The 19286-nt window shown below is 38.5% G+C and overlaps 2 non-coding genes across 2 annotated transcripts; one reads left to right on the top strand and one right to left on the bottom strand.

The window, feature by feature from the left end:
• Positions 1–1326: 1326 nt before the first annotated feature.
• On the bottom strand, positions 1327–1430 carry LOC130977217 (small nucleolar RNA R71). The gene has a single exon (XR_009084919.1). It is a non-coding gene; the product is annotated as a small nucleolar RNA R71 (small nucleolar RNA).
• A 10745-nt stretch (positions 1431–12175) lies between these two features.
• Positions 12176–12279, top strand: LOC130978239 (small nucleolar RNA R71). Its single transcript, XR_009085893.1, has one exon. It is a non-coding gene; the product is annotated as a small nucleolar RNA R71 (small nucleolar RNA).
• The last annotated feature ends 7007 nt before the right edge of the window (positions 12280–19286 follow it).

Below are 19286 nucleotides of genomic sequence, written 5' to 3'. Positions count from 1 at the left end.
ATTTTAAAAATCTTATCTTTTCAAAATCTTTTTCAAAAAAATCAAATCTCTTTTACTTTTTATTTTCGAAAATTTAAAATTATTTTTCAAAATCTTTTTCTTATTTTATTCCAAATTTTCGAAACTTAACTAATAATTAATATGATTGATTCAAAAATTTGAAGTTTGTTTCTTTCTTGTTAAGAAAGGTTCAATCTTTAAATTCTAGAATCTTATCTTTTAGTTTCTTGTTAGTAAAGTAATCAATTTTAATTTTAATCATATCTTTTTATCTTATCTTTTATATCATATCTTTTTCAAAATTTTATCTTTTTCAAAAATTTAATTTTAAATATCTTTTCTAACTTCTTATCTTCTTATCTTTTCAAAATTAATTTTCAAATCTTTTTCAACTAACTATTTGACTTTTTGTTTGTTTGTTTCTTATCTTTTTCAAAACCACCTAACTACTCTTCCCTCTCTAATTTTCGAACATACCTCCCTCTTTTTCAAAAATTCTTTTTAATTAATTAATTGTTTTAAATTTTAATTTCAATTTTATTTCTTATCTTAATTTTCGAAAATCATTAACTCCTTTTCAAAATTGTTTTTGAAAACTTCTCTCTCATCTTATTCTATTTATTCATTCATTTACTAACACTTCTCTTCATCTCAAATCACTGCCCCTATCCTCACCCTTGTGTTTGGATTCTCCTTTCTTTATTCCCTTTCTTCTTCTACTAACAATAAGGAACCTCTTTACTGTGACATAGAGGATTCTTCTTCTTTTTCTGTTCTCTTCTCCTTCATATGAGCAGGAACAAGGAAAAAGGCATTCTTGTTGAAGCTGATCCAGAACTTGAAAGGACTCTAAAGAGGAAACTAAGAAAAGCTAAATTACAACAATCCAGAGACAACCTTGCTGAAATTTTCGAACAAGAAAAGGAGATGGCAGCCGAACCCAACAACAATAATGCAAGAAGGATGCTTGGTGATTATACTGCACCTACATCCAAGTTTGATGGAAGAAGCATCTCAATTCCTGCCATTGGAGCAAATAATTTTAAGCTGAAACCTCAATTAGTTGCTCTAATGCAACAAAACTGCAAGTTTCATGGACTTCCATTAGAAGATCCCTACCAGTTCTTAACTGAGTTCTTGCAGATCTATGAGACTGTTAAGACTAATGGAGTAGATCCTGAAATCTACAGGCTCATGCTTTTCCCTTTTGCTGTAAGAGACAGAGCTAGAGCATGGTTGGACTCTCAACCTAAAGATTGCCTGGACTCCTGGGATAAGCTGGTCACAGCCTTCTTGGCTAAGTTCTTTCCTCCTCAAAAGTTGAGCAAGCTTAGAGTGGATGTTCAGACATTCAAACAAAAAGATGGTGAATCCCTCTATGAAGCTTGGGAAAGATACAAGCAGATGACCAAAAGATGTCCTTCTAACATGTTTTCAGAATGGACCATGATAGATATATTCTATTATGGTCTATCTGAGTTCTCTAAGATGTCACTGGACCATTCTGCAGGTGGATCCATTCACCTAAAGAAAATGCCTACAGAGGCTCAAGAACTTATTGACATGGTTGCAAATAACCAGTTCATGTACACTTCTGAGAGGAATTCCTTGAATAATGGGATGCCTCAAAGGAAGGGAGTTCTTGAAATTGATGTTCTGAATGCCATTTTGGTTCAGAACAAAATGTTGACTCAGCAAGTCAATATAATTTCTCAAAGTTTGAATGGATGGCAAAATGCATCCAACAGTACTAAAGAGGTATCTTCTGAAGAAGAAGCTTATGATCCTGAGAACCCTGCAATAGCAGAGGTAAATTATATGGGTGAACCTTATGGAAACACCTATAATTCATCATGGAAAAATCATCCAAATTTCTCATGGAAGGATCAATAAAAGCCTCAACAAGGCTTTAATAATGGTGGAAGAAACAGGTTTAGCAATGGCGAGCCTTTTCCATCATCTTCTTAGCAACAGACAAAGAATTCGGAGCAGAGCACCTCTAACTTAGCAAATATAGTCTCTGATCTGTCTAAGGCCACTTTAAGCTTCATAAGTGAAACAAGGTCCTCCATTAGAAATTTGGAGGCACAAGTGGGCCAGCTGAGTAAGAAAATCACTAAAACTCCTCCTAGTACTCTCCAAGCAATACAGAAGAGAATCCAAAGAGAGAGTGCAAGGCCATTGATATAGTCAATATGGCCGAATGCAAGGAGGAAGGGAAAGACGTGAATCCCAATGAGGAAGACCTCATGGGACGTCTCCTAACCAAGAAGGAGTTCCCTATTGAGGACGCAAAGGAATCTGAGGCTCATATAGAGACCTTAGAGATTCCATTAAACCTCCTTCTGCCATTCATGAGCTCTGAAGACTACTCTTTCTTTGAAGAGAATGAAGATGTAACTGGAGAGCAAGTTGCTCAATATCTAGGAGCTATCATGAAGCTGAATGCCAAGTTATATGGTAATGATTCTTGGGAAGGTGAACCTCCCTTGCTCATCAGTGAACTAGATACATGGGTTCAGCAAACCTTACCTCAAAAGAGACAAGATCCTGGCAAATTCTTAATACCCTGTACCATAGGCACCATGACCTTTGAAAAGGCTCTGTGTGACCTGGGGTCAAGCATAAATCTTATGCCACTCTCTGTAACGGATAATCTGGGGATCATTGAGGTACATCCTGCCATATTTTCATTACAAATGGCAGATAAGTCAGTAAGACAGGCGTATGGATTGGTAGAGGACGTGTTAGTAAAGGTTGAAGGCCTTTACATCCCTACTGATTTCATAATCTTAGACACTAGGAAGGAGGAGGATGAATGTATCATCCTTGGAAGACCTTTCCTAGCCACAGCAGGAGCTGTGATAGATGTTAACAGAGGAGAATTAGTCCTTCAATTGAATGGGGACTACCTTGTGTTTAAGACCCAAGGGTGTTCTTCTTTAACAATGGAGAGGAAGCATGAAAAGCTTCTCTCAGTACAGAGTCAAACAAAGCCCCCACAATCAAACTCTAAGTTTGGTGTTGAGAGGCCATAGCCAAACTCTAAGTTTGGTGTTGAATCCCTACATCCAAACTCTAAGTTTGGTGTTGGGAGTCTACAACATTGACCTGATCACCTGTGTGGCTCCATGAGAGGCCACTGTCAAGCTATTGACATTAAAGAAGCGCTTATTGGGAGGCAACCCAATTTTTATTTATCTAATTTTATTTTTCTTTTTATTATTCTTTTATATTTTATTAGGTTCATGATCATGTGGGGTCACGAAAAAATACTAAAATTAAAAACAGAATCAAAAATAGCAGAAGAAAAATCACACCCTGGAGGAAGGACTTACTGGAGTTCAAACGCCAGTAAGGAGCATCTGGCTGGTGTTCAATGCCATAACAGAACATGGATCTGGCGTTGAACGCCAGAAACAAGCAGCAACCTGGCGTTTGAACGTCAGGAATATACCTTGAGGAGAGCTGGCGCTGAACGCCATAAACAAGCATGGAACTGGCGTTCAACGCCAGAAACATGCTGCAATTGGGCGTTGAACGCCCAACATAAGCATCACTTCAGCGTTTAAATGCCAGAATTGTATCCAAAGACGTTTTACATGCCTAATTGGTGCAGGGATGTAAATCCTTGACACCTCAGGACCTGTGGACCCCATAAGATCCCCACCTACCTCAACTCACATTCTCTCATCTTCTTCACATTCAAACTCTCTTCCCCATAACCACTCTTTCCCATAAACCCCACCTACCTTCAAAATTCAAAATCCCTTTTTTCCCACCCAACCCACCCAATATGGCCGAAACTTAACCCCTCGCCCTCCACTATAAATACCCCTCCATTCTTCTTCATTTTCACACAACACAACCCTATCTTCTCCTCCTTGGCCGAAACACAACCTTCTCTCCCTCTCCTCCATATCTTCTTTTTCTTCATCTATTCTTTCTCCTCTTGCTCGAGGGCGAGCAATATTCTAAGTTTGGTGTGGTAAAAACATAGCTTTTTTTTCTTTTTCATAACCATTGATGGCACCTAAGGCCAGAGAAATCTCAAAAAAAAAAAAAAAGAGAAGAGAAAAGAGAAGACAATTGCTTCCACCTCTGAATCATGAGAGATTGAGAGATTCATCTCAAGGATCCATAGCTCAGTAATAGAGCATTTGACTGCACATCAAGAGAGCATGAGGAATTCCCTCATCAAAAAATCCCTGAGATACCTCAGGGGATACATTTTCCTCCACAATTATTGGGAGCAACTAAGGATAGGAGCACCAAAATCACTAGGGATCAAGCAACAGAGGCAAGAAAGAGACATAAAGGAGCTCAAAAAGCACAATTGGTCCTTCAAAAGGCGCCACCCTCACTAAGGTGGACTCATTCCTTAACTTCCTTGTTCTTATCTCTCTGTTTTTCATTTTTTATGCTTTATGTTTGTTTATGTTTTGTGTCTCTACTTCATGATCATTAGTATTCAGTAACTATGTCTTAAGGCTATGAATAAATCTATAAATCCTTCACCTCTCTTAAATGAAAAATGTTTTTAATTCAAAAGAACAAGAAGTACATAAATTTCAAATTTATCCTTGAATTTAGTTTAATTATATTGATGTGGTGACAATACTTTTTGTTTTCTGAATGAATGCTTGAACAGTGTATATTTTTTATCTTGCTGTTTATGAATGTTAAAATTGTTGGCTCTTGAAAGAATGATGAACAAAGAGAAATGCTATTGATAATCTGAAAAATCATGAAATTGATTCTTAAAGCAAGAAAAAGCAGTGAATAACAAAAGCTTGCGAAAAAAAAAATTTGCGAAAAAAAATAGAAAGAAAAAGAAAAAGCAAGCAGAAAAAGCCCATAGCCCTTAAAACCAAAAGGCAATGGTAAAAAGGATCCAAGGCTTTGAGCATCAATGGATAGAGAGCCCAAGGAGCTAAAATCCAGGTCTAAGCGGCTAAATCAAGCTGTCCCTAACCATGTGCTTGTGGTATGCAGGACCAAGTAAAAAGCTTGAGACTGAGTGGTTAAAGTTGTGATCCAAAGCAAAAAGAGTGTGCTTAAGAGCTCTGGACACCTCTAACTGGGGACTTTAGCAAAGCTGAGTCACAATCTGAAAAGGTTCACCCAGTCATGTGTCTGTGGCATTTATGTATCGGGTGGTAATACTGAAAAACAAAATGCTTAGGGCCACGGCCAAGACTCATAAAAGTAGCTGTGTTCAAGAATCAACAAACTTAACTAGGAGAATCAATAACACTATCTGAAATTCTAAGTTCCTATAGATGCCAATCATTTTGAACTTCAAAGGAGAAAGTGAGATGCCAAAACTATTCAGAAGCAAAAAGCTACAAGTCCCGCTCATCTAATTAGAATTAATATTCATTGATAGTTTGAGTTTTATAGTATATTCTCTTCTTTTTATCCTAATTGATTTTCAGTTGCTTGGGGACAAGCAACAATTTAAGTTTGGTGTTGTGATGAGCGGATAATTTATACGCTTTTTGGCATTGTTTTTAGGTAGTTTTTAATAGGATATAGTTACTTTTAGGGATGTTTTCATTAGTTTTTATGCTAAATTCACATTTCTGGACTTTACTATGATTTTGTGTGTTTTTCTGTGATTTTAGGTATTTTCTGGCTGAAATTGAGGGACCTGAGCAAGACTCTGATAAAAGGCTGATAAAGGACTGCTGATGCTGTTGGATTCTGACCTTCCTGCACTAGAAATAGATTTTCTGGAGCTAGAGAATTCCAAATGGCTTGCTCTTAACGGAGTTGGAAAGTATATATCCATAGCTTTCCAGCAATATATAATAGTCCATACTTTATTTGAGATTAGATGACGTAAACTGGCGCTCAACGCCAGTTCCATGTTGCATTCTAGAGTCAAACGCCAGAAACACGTCACGAACCAGAGTTGAACGCCAAAAATACGTTACAACTTGGCGTTCAACTCCAAAAGAAGCCTCTGCACGTGTAAAGCTCAAGCTCAGCCCAAGCACACACCAAGTGGGCCCCGGAAGTGGATTTCTGCATCAATTACTTACTTCTGTAAACCCTAGTAGCTAGTCTAGTATAAATAGGACATTTTACTATTGTATTCAGTGCCTTTTGACCACGTTACATCTTTGGTCTCGGTTTTATTCCATTATTCATCTTAGGAGACTATTGATCACGTTTTGGGGGGCTGGCCATTTGGCCATGTCTGAACCTTCATCACTTATGTATTTTCAACGGTGGAGTTTCTACACACCATAGATTAAGGGTGTGGAGCTCTGCTGTACCTCGAGTTTTAATGCAATTACTACTATCTTTTATTCAAATTCAATCTTATTTCTGTTCTAAGATACTACTCGTACTTCAACCTGATGGATGTGATGATCCGTGACACTCATCGTCATCCGTCCCTATGAACGCGTGCCTGACAACCACTTCCGTTCTACAAGCGAAAGCTAGAGTGTGTATCTCTTGGATTCCTGATGCACGATGCATGGTTGCCCTCGCCTGACAACCGAGCCTTCCATTCCGTGAGATTAGAGTCTTCGTGGTATACGCTAGAATTGATGGCGGCATTCTGGTGGACGAAATTGTGATCCATATTCTTTAAGTTGTACTCCTTGTACTTTTATGGAATTTGAAATTGGCACGAGTGGACACAACTCCGTTCAACTAACCAGCAAGTGTACTGGGTCGTCCAAGTAATAAACCTTACGTGAGTAAGGGTCGATCCCACAGAGATTGTTGGTATGAAGCAAGCTATGGTCACCTTGTAAATCTCAGTTAGGCAGATTAAATTTGTTTATGGTTTCGAAAATAGAAATAAGAAAATAATAAAAGGGATACTTATGCAGATTCATTGGTGGGAATTTCAGATAAGCGAATGGAGATACTGTATGGCTCAAGAACGCCTACTTTCCTATTGCTTCAATTCAATCCTTCTTACTCCTTTCCATAGCAAGCTGTGTATAGGGGTTCACCGTTCGACGATGGCTACTTTGTATACTCTCTGGAAAATGGTCCTCTGCGCTGTCACTCGCATGGCTAATCGTCTGGAGGCATCACACTGGCCGAAGGCTACGTCCCATCCTCGCAGTGAAAACTACGCTCACGCGCTCTGTCACAGCACGGCTAATCACTGGTTGGTTCCCGCTCCTGCTGGAATAGAATCCCTTGATTCTTTTGCGTCTGTCACTAACGCCCAGCACTTGCAAGTCTGAAGCACGTCACAGTCATTCATTACCGGAATCCTACTCGGAATACCACAGACAAGGTTAGACTTTCCGGATTCCCAGGATCCTACTCGGAAATACCACAGACAAGGTGAGACTTTCCGGATCCTCATGAATGCCGCCATCTATCTAGCTTATACCACGAAGATTCTGTTGGGGAATCTAAGAGATACACATTCAAGCTCGGTTGCATGTAGAACTGAAGTGGTTGTCAATCACGCGCGTTCATAGGTGAGAATGATGATGAGCATCACATAATCATCATATTCATCATGTTCTTGGGTGCGAATGAATATCTTGTAATAAGAATAAGAGAGAATTGAATGAAAAGTAATAGTAATTGTATTGAAACTTGAGGTACAGCAGAGCTCCACACCCTTAATCTATGGTGTGTAGAAACTTCACCGTTGAAAATACATAAGTGAAAGGTTCAGGCATGGCCGAATGGCCAGCCCCCTAAACGTGATCACAGGATTCAAATTACAATCCAGGATGATAATATGATAGTAAAAAAGTTCTATTTATAATAAACTAGCTCCTAGGGTTTACATGAGTAAGTAATTGATGCATAAATCCACTTCCGGGGCCCACTTGGTGTATACATGGGCTGAGCTTGATCAATCCACGAGCTGAGGCTTTTCTTGGAGTTGAACTCCGAGTTATGACGTGTTTTGGGCGTTCAACTCCGGATCATGACGTTTTTCTGGCGTTTAACTCCAGACAGCAGCATGTACTTGGCGTTCAACGCCAAGTTAAGTCGTCAATTTCCAAAAAAAGTATAGACTATTATATATTGATGGAAAGCTCTGGATGTCTACTTTCCAACGCCGTTGAGAGCGCACCATTTGGAGTTCTGTAGCTCCAGCAAATCCATTTCGAGTTCAGATTGCATCAGCAGTCCTCTTTTTCAGCTCAAAATTTCAGCCAGAAAACAAACACACAAACTCATAGTAAAGTCCAGAAATGTGAATTTAACATAAAAACTAATGGAAACATCCCTAAAAGTAGCTTGAACTTACTAAAAACTACCTAAAAACAATGCCAAAAAGCGTATAAATTATCCGCTCATCACAACACCAAACTTAAATTGTTGCTTGTCCCCAAGCAACTGAAAATCAAATAGGATAAAAAGAAGAGAATATACTATAAATTCCAGAATATCAATGAATATTAATTCTAATTAGATGAGCGGGACTTGCAGCTTTTTGCTTCTGAACAGTTTTGGCATCTCACTTTTTCCTTTGAAGTTTAGAATGATTGGCTTCTCTAGGAACTTAGAATTTCGGATAGTGTTATTGACTTTCCTAGTTAAGCATGTTGATTCTTGAACAGCTACTTATGAGTCTGGCTGTGCCCTAAGCACTTTGTTTTCCAGTATTACCACCGGATACATAAATGCCACAGACACATAACTGGGTGAACCTTTTCAGATTGTAACTTAGCTTTGCTAGAGTCCCCAGTTAGAGGTGTCCAGAGCTCTTAAGCACACTCTTTTGCCTTGGATCACGACTTTAACCACTCAGTCTCAAGCTTTTCACTTGGACCTTCATGACACAAGCACATGGTTAGGGACTGCTTGATTTAGCCGCTTAGACCTGGATTTAATTTCCTTAGGCCCTCCTATCCATTGATGCTCAAAGCCTTTGATCCTTTTTTCCCTTGCCTTTTGGTTTTAAGGGCTATTGGCTTTTTCTACTGCTCCTTCTGTTTTTTTTTTTCGCAAGCTTTCTTTTTCACTGCTTTTTCTTGCTTCAAGAATCAATTTCATGATTTTTCAGATTATCAATAGCATTTCTCTTTGTTCATCATTCTTTCAAGAGCCAACAGTTTTAACATTCATAAACAACAAGATCAAAAGACATATGCACTGTTCAAGCATTCATTCAGAAAACAAAAGTATTGCCACCACATCAATGTAATTAAACTAAATTCAAGGATAAATTCGAAATTCATGTACTTCTTGTTCTTTTGAATTAAAACATTTTTCTTTTAAGAGAGGTGAAGGATTAATGGAATTTATTCATAGCTTTAAGGCATAGTTACTACATACTAATGATCATGAAGTAAAGACACAAAACATAGATAAACACAACATTAAAAACTGAAAAGCAGAAAGAAATAAGAACAAGGAATGAATCCACCTGAGTGAGGGTGGCGCCTTCTTGAAGGTCCAATGGTGCTCTTTGAGCTCCTCTATGTCTCTTCCTTGCTTCTGTTGAATGATTCCTAGTAATTTTGGTGTTTCTACCCTTAGTTGCTTCTAATATTTGTGTGGAGGACAACTTATCCCCTGAGGTATCTCAGGAATCTCTTGATTTGCAGCCACATGTTCTACCACTGAGCTATGACGGCTTTATATGAGTCTTTCCATCTCCCAAGACTCAGAGGTGGAAGCTTTTGTCTTCCCTTTGAGGTTTCTCTGGCCTTAGGTGCCATTAATGGTAATGGAAAAGCAAAAAAAAACTATGCTTTTACCACACCAAACTTAAAATATTGGTCGCCCTCGAGCAAGAAAAGAAAGAAGAGAAGAAGAAGAAGAAGAAGAAAATGGAGGAGAGTGAAGGGAGATGGATTTGGCTATATGGGTGGGTTTGGGTGGGAAAGAGAAGTTGAATTGTAAAGGTAGGTGGGGTGTATGGGGAAGAGTGGATAGATGTAGGTGGTGAATGAAAAACAGAAGGGATGACCATGAATGAGAGAGAGAGGGCGAGGTAAATGGGGATCCTGTGAGGTTCACAGATCCTGAGGTGATCCTGTGGGGTCTACAGATCCTGAGGTGTCAAGGAATTCCATCCCTGCACCAAATAGGCATGTAAAATGCCTTTGCACACCATTCTGGCGTTTAAACGCACATTGGTGCACATTCTGGGTGTTCAACGCCCATGTAAAGCATGTTTCTGGCGTTGAACACCAGTTTCATGCTTGTTACTGGCGTTCAGCGCCAGTTTTTCCTCTCTGGGCACATTCCTGGCGTTCAGCGCCAGAATGTTGCTTGTTTCTGGCGTTCAGCGCCAGAATGATGCTCTGTTCTGGCGTTGAACGCCAGCCTGTGCGTCCTCCAGGGTGTGAATTTTTTTCTTCTGCTGTTTTTGATTCTGTTTTTAATTTTTATGATTTTTTTGTGACTCCTCATGATCATGTACCTAATAAAACACAAAATAACAATAAAATAAAAATTAGATAAATAAAATTGGGTTGACTCCCAACAAGCGCTTCTTTAATGTCAATAGCTTGACAGTGGCTCTCATGGAGCCACAAGGTGATCAAGTCAATGTTGTATAGTTGCCAACACCAAACTTAGAGTTTGGATATGGGGTCTTAACACCAAACTTAGAGTTTGGTTGTGGCCTCACAACATCAAACTTAGAGTTTGACTGTGTGGGCTCTTCTTGACTCTGAATTGAGAGAAGCTCTTTATGCTTACTCTCCTTTGTCACAGAGGGATGGCCATGTGCCTTAAACACAAGGTAGTCCCCATTCAATTGAAGGACTAGTTCACCTCTGTTGACATCTATCACAGCTCCTACTGTGGCTAGGAAAGGTCTTCCAAGGATGATGCAATCATCCTCTTCCTTCCTAGTGTCTAAAATTATGAAATCAGCAGGGATGTAAAGGCATTCAACCTTTACTAACACGTCCTCTACTATTCCATAAGCTTGTCTTAATGACTTATCTGCCAGTTGTAATGAGAACAAGGCAGGTTGTACCTCAATGATCCCCAGCTTCTCCATTACAGAGAGTGGCATAAGATTTATCCCTGACCCTAGATCACACAGAGCTTTTGCAAAGGTCATGGTGCCTATGGTACAAGGTATTAAGACTTGCCAGGATCTTGTTTCTTTTGAGGTAGAATTTTCTGAATCCAAGTATCCAGTTCATTAATGAGCAAGGGAGGTTCACTTTCCCAAGTCTCATTACCAAACAACTTGGCATTCAGCTTCATGATAGCTCCTAAATATTGAGCAACTTGCTCTCCAGTTACATCTTCATCCTCTTCAGAGGATGAATAGTCTTCAGAGCTCATGAATGGCAGAAGGAGATTCAATGGAATCTCTATGGTCTCTGTATGAGCCTCAGATTCCTTTGGATCCTTAATAGGAAACTCCTTCTTGCTTGAGGAACGTCCCAGGAGGTCTTCCTCACTAGGATTTTCGTCCTCCTCCTCCCTTGTGCATTCGGCCATATTGACTATGTCAATGGCTTTGCACTCTCCTTTTGGATTCTCTTCTGTATTGCTTGGGAGAGTACTGGGAGGAGTTTCAATGACTTTCTTACTCAGCTGGCCCACTTGTGCCTCCAGATTTCTGATGGAGGATCTTGTTTCACTCATGAAACTGAAAGTGGCTTTTGACAGATCAGAGATTACATTGGCTAAATTAGAAGTGTTTTGTTTAGAATTCTCTGTCTGTTGCTGAGAAGATGATGGATATGGCTTGCTATTGCTCAGCCTGTTGCGTCCACCATTGTTAAAGCCTTGTTGAGGCTTTTGTTGATCCTTCCATGAGAAATTTGAATGATTTCTCCATGATGAGTTATAGGTGTTTCCATAAGGTTCACCCATGTAATTAACCTCTGCCATGGCAGGGTTCTCAGGATCATAAGCTTCTTCAGAAGCTGCCTCTTTAGTACTGTTGGATGCATGTTGCCATCCATTCAGACTTTGAGAGATCATGTTGACCTGTTGAGTCAACACTTTGTTCTGAGCCAATATGGCATTCAGAGCATCAATTTCAAGAACTCCTTTCTTCTGAGGTATCCCATTATTCAAGGAATTCCTCTCAGAAGTGTACATGAATTGGTTGTTTGCATCCATATCAATGAGTTCTTGAGCCTCTTCAGGCGTTTTCTTCAGGTGAATAGATCCACCTGCAGAATGGTCCAATGACATTTTCGAAAATTCAGATAGACCATAATAGAATATATCTAATATGGTCCATTCTGAAAACATGTCAGATGGACATCTTTTGGTCAGCTGCTTGTATCTTTCCCAAGCTTCATAGAGGGATTCACCATCTTTTTGTTTGAAGGTCTGAACACCCACTCTAAACTTGCTCAGCTTTTGAGGAGGAAAGAATTTATCCAAGAAGGCAGTGACCAGCTTTTCCCAGGAGTCCAGGCTATCCTTAGGTTGTGAATCCAACCATATTCTAGCTCTGTCTCTTACAGCAAAAGGGAAAAGCATGAGTCTGTAGACTTTAGGATCAACTCCATTCGTCTTTATAGTCTCACAGATCTGCAAGAACTCAATTAAAAACTGGTAAGGATCTTCAGATGGAAGTCCATAAAACTTGCAGTTTTGTTGCATTAAAGCAATTAGTTGAGACTTAAGCTCAAAATTATTGGCTCCAATGGCAGGAATGGAGATGCTTCTTCCATCAAATTTGGATGTTGGCTTCGTGAAGTCACCAAGCATTCTTTATTATTTTCGGCTGCCATCTCCTTCTCTTGTTCGAAAATTTCTGAAAGGTTGTTTCTGGATTGTTGTAATTTAGTTTCTCTTAATTTTCTCTTCAGAGTCCTTTCAGGTTCTAGATCAATTTCAACAAGAGTGCCTTTTTCCCTATTCCTGCTCATATGAAAGAGAAGAAAACAAGAAAGGAAAGAGGAATCCTCTATGTCACAGTATAGAGATTCCTTTATGTTAGTAGAAGAAGAAGGGGGTAGAAGAATGAAGAAGGATGGATTCGGATTTTTGGATGAAGAGAGGTGAAGAGAAGTGTTAGTAATTAAATAATTAAATAGAAGAAGAAAAGAAAAGAGAAATTTCAAAAATAATTTTGAAAAAGGGGTTAGTAATTTTCGAAAATTAAAGATAAAATATAATTGAAATTAAAATTTAAAACAATTAATTAATTAAAAATAATTTTTGAAAAAGAGAGAGGTATTTTCGAAAATTGAAGAGGGAAAAGTAGTTAGGTGGTTTTGAAAAAGATAAGAGACAAACAAAAGGTTAGTTAGTTGATTGAAAAAAGAATTTAAAATCAAATTTTAAAAAGATAAGAGGAAAAGAAGTTAGATAAGATATTTTGAAATCAAATTTTGAAAAATATAAAATTTTAAAAAGGATAAGATAAAAAGATAAGATAAAAGTTTTAAGAAAAAGATATTTTGAAAAAGATTTAATTTTTTAAAATGACTTAACTAACAAGAAACTACAAGATAAGATTCTAGAATTTAAAGATTGAACCTTTCTTAACAAGAAAGTAACAAACTTCAAATTTTTGAACCAATCACATTAATTGTTAGCTAATTTTCGAAAATATGATATAAAGATAAGAAAAAGATTTTTGAAAAATAATTTTTTAAAATTTTCGAAAAAAAATGAAAAAGATATGATTTTTGAAAAAGATTTTGAAAAGATAAGATTTTTAAAATTGAAATTTTGACTTGACTTGTAAGAAACAACTAATTTTGAAAATTTTTGACCAAGTCAATCCCAAAATTTCGAAATTTTGAAGGGAAATAAGGAAAAGATATTTTTTTGATTTTTGAATTTTTTAATTATGAGAGAGAAAAACAACAAAAATACTCAATGCATGAAATTTTTAGATTAAAACAATGAATGCATGCAAGAATGCTATGAATGTCAAGATGAACACCAAGAACACTTTGAAGATAATGATGAACATCAAGAACATAATTTTGAAAAATTTTTGATGCAAAGAAAACATGCAAGACACCAAACTTAGAAATCTTTAATGCATGGACTCTAACAAACAAAAAAATGCATATGAAAAACAACAAACAACACAAAGCAAGAAATCATCAACATCAAACAAGAGGACTTATCAAGAACAACTTGAAGATCATGAAGAACACTATGAATGCATGGGATTTTCGAAAAATGCAAGAAAAATTTTTAAAAGCATGCAATTGACACCAAACTTAAAAATTGACTCAAGACTTCAAACAAGAGACACAAAATATTTTTAGTTTTTTTTTTATGATTTTATGATTTTTTGGATTTTTATTAAAATTTTTTTCGAAAATATATTTTAGAAAAACGAAAAAGAAAAGAAAAATTTTGAAAAAGATTTTTGAAAAGAAAATTACCTAATCTGAGCAACAAGATGAACTGTCAGTTGTCCATACTCGAACAATCCCCGGCAACGGCGCCAAAAACTTGGTGGACAAAATTGTGATCCATATTCTTTAAGTTGTACTCCTTGTACTTTTATGGAATTTGAAATTGGCACGAGTGGACACAACTCCGTTCAACTAACCAGCAAGTATACTGGGTCGTCCAAGTAATAAACCTTACGTGAGTAAGGGTCGATCCCACAGAGATTGTTGGTATGAAGCAAGCTATGGTCACCTTGTAAATCTCAGTTAGGCAGATTAAATTTGTTTATGGTTTCGAAAATAGAAATAAGAAAATAATAAAAGGGATACTTATGCAGATTCATTGGTGGGAATTTCAGATAAGCGAATGGAGATACTGTATGGCTCAAGAACGCCTACTTTCCTATTGCTTCAATTCAATCCTTCTTACTCCTTTCCATAGCAAGCTGTGTATAGGGGTTCACCGTTCGACGATGGCTACTTTGTATCCTCTCTGGAAAATGGTCATCTGCACTGTCACTCGCATGGCTAATCGTCTGGAGGCATCATACTGGCCGAAGGCTACGTCCCATCCTCGCAGTGAAAACTACGCTCACGCGCTCTGTCACAGCACGGCTAATCACTGGTTGGTTCCCGCTCCTGCTGGAATAGAATCCCTTGATTCTTTTGCGTCTGTCACTAACGCCCAGCACTTGCAAGTCTGAAGCACGTCACAGTCATTCATTACCGGAATCCTACTCGGAATACCACAGACAAGGTTAGACTTTTCGGATTCCCAGGATCCTACTCGGAATACCACAGACAAGGTGAGACTTTCTGGATCCTCATGAATGCCGCCATCTATCTAGCTTATACCACGAAGATTCTGTTGGGGAATCTAAGAGATACACATTCAAGCTCGGTTGCATGTAGAACTAAAGTGGTTGTCAATCACGCGCGTTCATAGGTGAGAATGATGATGAGCGTCACATAATCATCACATTCATCATGTTCTTGGGTGCGAATGAATATCTTGTAATAAGAATAAGAGAGAATTGAATGAAAAGTAATAGTAATTGTATTGAAACTTGAGGTACAGCAGAGCTCCACACCCTTAATCTATGGTGTGCAGAAACTCCACCGTTGAAAATACATAAGTGAAAGGTTCAGGCATGGTCGAATGGCCAGCCCCCTAAACGTGATCACAGGATTCAAATTACAATCCAGGATGATAATATGATAGTAAAAAGTTCTATTTATAATAAACTAGCTCCTAGGGTTTACATGAGTAAGTAATTGATGCATAAATCCACTTCCGGGGCCCACTTGGTGTATACTTGGGCTGAGCTTGATCAATCCACGAGCTGAGGCTTTTCTTGGAGTTGAACTCCGAGTTATGACGTGTTTTGGGCGTTCAACTCCGGATCATGACGTTTTTCTGGCGTTTAACTCCAGACAGCAGCATGTACTTGGCGTTCAACGCCAAGTTACGTCGTCAATTTCCAAAAAAAGTATGGACTATTATATATTGCTAGAAAGCTCTGGATGTCTACTTTCCAACGCCGTTGAGTGCGCGCCATTTGGAGTTCTGTAGCTCCAGAAAATCCATTTCGAGTGCAGGGAGGTCAGATTCCAACAACATCAGCAGTCCTTTTGTCAGCCTTTTTCAGAGTTTTGCTCAAGTCCCTCAATTTCAGCCAGAAATTACCTGAAATCACAGAAAAACACACAAACTCATAGTAAAGTCTAGAAATGTGAATTTAACATAAAAACTAATGAAAACATCCCTAAAAGTAGCTTGAACTTACTAAAAACTACCTAAAAACAATGCCAAAAAGCGTATAAATTATCCGCTCATCACATTCATGAGAATCCGAAAAGTCTAAACCTTGTCTGTGGTATTCCGAGTAGGATTCCGGGATTGAATGACTATGACGAGCTTCAAACTCGCGATTGCTGGGCGTGATGACAAACGCAAAAGAATCAACGGATTCTATTCCAACATGATCGAGAACCGACATATGATTAGCCGTGCTGTGACAGAGCATTTGAACCTTTTTCACTGAGAGGATGGGATGTAGCCATTGACAACGGTGATGCCCTACATACAGCTTGCCATGGAAAGGAGTAAGAAGGATTGAAGGAAGGCAGTAGGAAAGCAGAGATCCAACAGGAACAAGCATCTTTATGCACTTATCTGAAATATCCATCGATGATCTACATAAGTATTTTTATCTTTATTTTCAGTTTATTTATTATTATTATTCGAAAACTCCATAACCATTTATTATCCGCCTGACTGAGATTTACAAGATGACCATAGCTTGCTTCATACCAACAATCTCTGTGGGATCGACCCTTACTCACGTAAGGTTTATTACTTGGACGACCTAGTGCACTTGCTGGTTAGTTAAGCGAAGTTGTGAAATTATGTTTAGACCATGGTATTGAGCACCAAGTTTTTTGGGTCATTACTGGGGAATCAATTTCGAACAACAATTTAAGTATGAATCACAATTTCGTCCACCAGGCCTCCCAACACCAAACTTAGAGTTTGAATGTGGGGGTTCTGTTTGACTCTGTATTGAGTGAAACGTTTCATGCTTCTTCTCCATGTGTGTAGAAGGAGATCCTTGAGCCTTAAACATAAGGTAGTCCTCATTCACTTGAAGGACCAACTCTCCTCTGTCAACATCAATCACAGCTTTTGATGTGGCTAGGAAGGGTCTGCCGAGGATGATAGATTCATCCTTATTCTTCCCAGTGTCCAGGATTATGAAGTCAGCAGGGATGTAAAGGCCTTCAACCTTCACTAAGACATCCTCTACAAGTCCATAAGCCTGTTTCCTTGAATTGTCTGCCATCTCCAGTGAGATTCTTGCAGCTTGTACCTCAAAGATCCCTAGTTTCTCTATTACAGAGAGTGGCATGAGGTTTACACTTGACCCCAGGTCACACAGAGCCTTCTCAAAGGTCATGGTGCCAATAGTGCAAGGTATTAAGAACCTTCCAGGGTCTAGTTTCTTTTGAGGTATCTTTAGCTAAGCCAAGGCATTTAGTTCTTTAATGAGCAATGGAGGTTCATTATCCCAAGTCTCATTACCAAATAACTTGGTATTTAGCTTCATGATTGCTCCAAGGTACTTAGCAACTTGCTCTTCAGTAATGTCTTCATCCTCTTCAGAGGAAGAATACTCATCAGAGCTCATGAATGGCAGAAGTAGGTTTAATGGAATCTCTATAGTCTCTGTATGAGCCTCAAATTCCTTTGGTTCCTCAGGAGGGAACTCCTGTTCATTCGGAGGACATGACATAAGGTTTTTCTCACTGGGAATCACGTCCTCCTCACCCTCTCCAGGTTCGGCCATGTTAGTCATGGTTATGGCCTTGCACTCTCTCTTTGGATTCTCTTCTGTATTGCTTGGGAGAGTACCAGGAGGAGTTTCAGTGACTCTTTTACTCAGCTGACCCACTTGTGCCTCCAAATTTCTTATAGAGGACCTTGTTTCATTCATGAAACTGAGAGTGGTCTTAGATAGATTAGAGACTATGGTTGCTAAGCCAGAGCGATTCTGCTCAGAGTTCTCTGTCTGTTGCTGAGATGATGGAAAAGGCTTGCTATTGATAAACATATTTCTTCCACCATTATTGTTGTTGAAGCCTTATTGAGGCTTCAGTTGATCCTTCCATGAGAAATTTAGGTGATTTCTCCATGAAGAATTGTAGGTGTTTCCATAGGGTTCTCCCATGTAATTCACCTCTTCCATTGCACGATTCTCAGGGTCATAAGCTTCTTCTTCAGAGGAGGCTTCTTTAGCACGGCCAGATGCAGCTTGCAATCCAGTCAGATTCTGAGAAATCATATTGACTTGCTGAGTTAATATTTTGTTCTGAGCTAATATGGCATTCAGAGTATCAATCTCAAGAACTCTCTTCTTCTGAGTTGTCCTATTGTTCACAGGATTTTTTTCAGAAGTGTACATCAACTAGTTTATTGTAACCATTTCAATGAGTTCCTAGGCTTCTGCAGGCATTTTCTTTAGATGAATAGATCCACCTGTAGAATGGTCCAATGACATCTTGGATAACTCAGACAGACCATCATAGAAGATACCTATGATGCTCCATTCTGAAAGCATGTCAGAAGGATACCTTCTAATAAGTTGCTTGTATCTTTCCCAAGCTTCATAGAGGGATTCATCTTCCTTTTGTTTGAAGGTTTGCACTTCCTCTCTAAGCTTACTCATCTTTTGAGGTGGAAAGAATTTAGCTAAGAAGGCATTGACCAGCTTTTCCCAAGAGTTCAGGTTGTCTCTAAGTTGTGAGTTCAACCATATACTAGCTCTGTCTTTTACAGCAAAAGGGAAAAGCATAAGTCTGTAGACCTCAGGATCAACTCTATTGGTCTTAACAGTGTCACAGATTTGTAAAAATTCAGCCAAGAACTAATGAGGATCTTCTAATAGATGCCCATGAAACTTGCAATTCTGTTGCATCAGAGAAACTAATTGAGGCTTAAGCTCAAAGTTGTTTGCTCCAATGGTAGGAATAGAGATGCTTCTCCCATAGAAGTCGGGAGTAGGTGCTGTAAAGTCACCAAGCACCTTTCTTGCATTGTTGGCATTGTTGTTATTTTTGGCTGCCATGTCTTCTTCTTTTTTGAAAATTTCTATTAGGTTCTCTCCAGAGAGTTGTGCTTTACCTTCTCTTAGCTTCCTCTTCAGAGTCCTTTCAGGTTTAGGATCAACTTTAACAAGAATGCCTTTATCTTTGTTCCTACTCATATGAAAGAGAAGAAAATAAAGAAAGTATGGAATTCTCTATGTCACAGTATAGAGATTTCTTGATGTATCAGAGGAAAAAGAGAATAGAAGGATGAGGTAGAGAGAAGAATTCGAACTTATAGAGAGGGAGGGAGTCCTAATTATTAAGAGAGGAGGAGTGTTAGTGATTAAATAGAAAGAGATAGGAGAGAGAAGAAATTCGAATATCAAAATTAAAATAATTGGTTAATTA

Source organism: Arachis stenosperma, chromosome 4 (assembly GCF_014773155.1).
Source record: "Arachis stenosperma cultivar V10309 chromosome 4, arast.V10309.gnm1.PFL2, whole genome shotgun sequence".
Taxonomy (NCBI): Eukaryota; Viridiplantae; Streptophyta; class Magnoliopsida; order Fabales; family Fabaceae; genus Arachis; species Arachis stenosperma.
This window is presented reverse-complemented; position numbering and strand designations above follow the sequence as displayed.